The sequence below is a fragment of the Carya illinoinensis genome, chromosome 1, assembly GCF_018687715.1.
Source record: "Carya illinoinensis cultivar Pawnee chromosome 1, C.illinoinensisPawnee_v1, whole genome shotgun sequence".
In the NCBI taxonomy this organism is placed as follows: Eukaryota; Viridiplantae; Streptophyta; class Magnoliopsida; order Fagales; family Juglandaceae; genus Carya; species Carya illinoinensis.
Genome location: NC_056752.1, coordinates 18,904,011 through 18,907,526, shown reverse-complemented (window position 1 = coordinate 18,907,526; position 3,516 = coordinate 18,904,011). Strand labels below are relative to the sequence as shown.

The following is a 3,516-nucleotide window of genomic DNA, read 5'->3' as shown; positions in this document are numbered from 1 at the left end:
AATATAAGTCATAGAAGTTAGGCGATTTTTTAGGCGGAAATCATAAAAACATTAAGGTTTCTTTTCTTTCCTATATAAGCATATCATTAGCACAAAATTAACGGAGGAGAGCCAGAGTTTTAGAGTCCAATATTCTAAAGTTCATTCTTTAAGTTTCTTTCATGGAGGCGGATCTGCGTAGCAGAGGTAAGAGCTGTGCTTCATCAACCGACTCTAACGAAGAACACTAGTTTTATTGTTTTTCTTTTTAGTTTTTATTATGAACTAATTTTATTTTCTATAGCTTTGATGTAGTCAAGCATTGAACATACAATTAATATTCTAAGTTATTTTATTTTAAGTATTTCCATGATTGAGTATTTATTCCTTGTTCTTAATGCTTGCAATTTTCTAGCTAATTTTTGTTCGATCTATTGAATCGCAATGAAACCGAGAGGTGATTTGTGATTAGAGATCAAGGATTAAGCACTATTAGTTGAGCGAAAGTAGAGATACTTTACCGCGATTAGTGTGTTTTTTAAGAAAAATCCAAAGAACATAATGAGTCTCCAATTAGTTAAATTCACATAAAGATATGAAGTTATTAATTGGAGATATTTTTAGTATTGTTCGAGAGAAAATATTGAATAGTTAAGGGATTTTTATGATCAACGTGGGATAATTGGAGTTCTCTAACAAGGAAGAATAAATTGTGTGGGGTTCCCTAGGTGAAATCAAATGCTCTAGATCTATATTTATTATCTTTAAAATCTTAATTTTAATGCTCTTTTCTTCAGTTAAATTTAGATAATCTATTCTTTAAATTTCAGTTTTCAAAATAGTAATTTATTTAGTAAATTTTAGTACTCAATAGCATAATTAATCTCTGAGGTTTCGACATCCGTTTTCTTTGAAACACTTAACTACTTGTTACAATTCTATGCATTTGCAAATATTTTCAATACAACAAGTTTTTGATGCCATTTCCTTGGATTATTTATTACTACTTGATACTAGCTAGATTTTTACTACTTTGGATTTTATTTTTAAAAATTGGATTAAATTAGATCTCAGTTTGGTTTTTCTTTTCAAGAATCAAAAGTGCATGCCTCGATCTAAATCATTAGAGCATACACTTTTCAATCTCGAGATTGAATGAACCTTATGTTAGATTAATAAAGAGAAAAAGAAAGAGGTCGCCACATCTAAATTTAATGTGGCTGACCAGGAGCATAAGGCTTTAAGAGACAATGCCATGTCCTCTGTCAATGGGGCGACATCTAGTAAAAGGTGACTAGCTATACAAGCCAATAACTTCAAGTTCAAGCTGGCCATCATTCAAATGATTAAACAAACCATCCAATTTGGGGGGCTGTCACAAGAGGATCCTAATGTCCATATTGCAAATTTCCTAGAAATTTGTGATACTTTTAAACACAATGGAGTAACAGATGATATGATTCGATTGAGACTTTTACCTTTCTCACTTAGGGTAAAAAAAAGCAAAAGTTTGGTTAACTCTTTGCTGCTTGGCATCATAACCACCTGGGAGGAATTGGCACAAAAATTCTTAGCAAAATATTTCCCTCTGGCCAAGACAGCGAAGTTACGGTATGATATTACTTCTTTCACCCAAATTGAGGGTGAATCATTATATGAGGCATGGGAGAGATACAAGGATTTATTGCACAAGTGTCCACATCACGACCTCCCATGTAACAGCTAGCTAAAAATTCACTGTTGAAATCTCTATTGACTTTAAGAATCTCGTGAAAACCCCATAAGTTTTCATGAATTGACAAATCGCACAGGTTTTAGTCTGTTAACATAGTTAGTGTTATCACTCACTATGGTGGTAGAAATGTAATTTTCATTATTTGTCGTAGTTAGAAATGTCAGAATACGTTATGGCCTGTGCCACTAGACTCAGTTGATTATTTAGAATTTTATGACGCAATAACCCATTTTCATAATTTCGGACGAAACGCCTGTTTGAAACGGTGAAATTATTTTTAGGGACACTTTGGGGTTGAGTTTTGGTAAATAATTTTCACTGTAGGTTAATATTAATATTTATGATTTTTCAGTACTAAGTTTATTATGCATTGTTTTTGAGTGAATGGTAACCTCGATAAGCGTACTAAGTGCAATGTTTTAATAATCAGTAACCTCGATAAGCGTACTAAGTGCAGTGTTTTTAAAATCACACCGTGGAATGTCCAATTTAGGTTAAAGAAGTTTATTTGAACACTTGGCAAGATCTTAGCCACACATAGTGAATAGTATTAGACACTTCGCACAAAGAGGAACCATTAGATGGATTTGTAAAGGAAATTAATGTGTGAGATCATGCCACCTAAGTAAAACGTTATTCTTTCATCTGATTAATCAAATTGAGCCAGATCAAAGAGAGTTTCAACCCTAGTGAAACCCTAGATGGGTGGAATCCAATTGAAACCCCAAAAGCTTGGTTGAAACCGAAACCCTCAAGTTGGCCTTTAAACCCTTTTTGATCCAATTTTTAGTATTGTGTTTAATCATTTGTTTAAATAACTTCTACATGCTATTAATTTCTCAAATTCTTGTTATGACATCATTATCCAACCTTTTAAACCTTGTAAATTTGATTGGATCATGAAAAATTGAATTTGGGCTTGATAGCATCTTGAAACCTAACCAAACCCCCTTTAAATCCCAAATTGAAGTCCACTTGGTTGAGGCCCACCAAGGCCCACGAATTTGGCCACCTTGGCAAAGGTTCTTGAAGAAGTTTCCTCCTCCACATGGCAAACTATCCACTGCCTTTGGCTGCACCCAATAGTGCCTTGATGTGAAGGAGAAATCCACCTCATCAACCTCCATACCTCACAGCTTCTGCAGGCAGTCCTTTACCCCTCACTATTCTCCACTTTATGTCACATAGCTACCTCCAATAAAGGGTCATTCAAGCCCATATCTCCCCCCTCCAGAAGCCTAAAGTCATGCAAGATACATTTCTTTCCCTTTCATCACTTCTTCAACCCGTTCTTAGAGAGAAACCCAAAAGAGCTCTCTTGGGCAGATTTCTGGGTCTTTTTACGTGGAGCTTTTTGACCCTTTGTAAGTATTTTCACATGATTCCCCCTTGATAAAAGTTGTTTGAATTGGAGTTTAGTTTTTGTATATATATTATTCATCTCATTCCATGGTAATTTGATTGGTCAAAAGTATTTTTAACCATGGAAAGGTCATTCTAGGCATAAAACTGGAGAGTATGTTATGTTTTAGAGTTTTTGACCAAGCTAATGGACATATCTTGGTTCAAAAATTTTATGGAGTGTTGTTAGCATATGTTTATGAGTTTCCATTAAGGTTTTTTTGCATGAATAAAGTTTTTGATGATACATTTTCTTAGATCTATAAACTTGAAAACTGGAAGTGGAAAAATAGTTTTTGTTTGGAGAAAGTTTGATTATTTCGTGGTTTGATCTTACTCTAAAGGCTTTCATATTTTTATATGATGATTCTAAGTCTCTTATTTTCATGTTAGGATGTTAT

General features: G+C 33.8%; 1 non-coding gene across 1 annotated transcript; it reads right to left on the bottom strand.

Annotated features, from left to right (window-relative positions):
* Positions 1 to 1,582: 1,582 nt before the first annotated feature.
* Positions 1,583 to 1,689, bottom strand: LOC122294081. Its single transcript, XR_006237485.1, has one exon. It is a non-coding gene; the product is annotated as a small nucleolar RNA R71 (small nucleolar RNA).
* Positions 1,690 to 3,516: the final 1,827 nt, after the last annotated feature.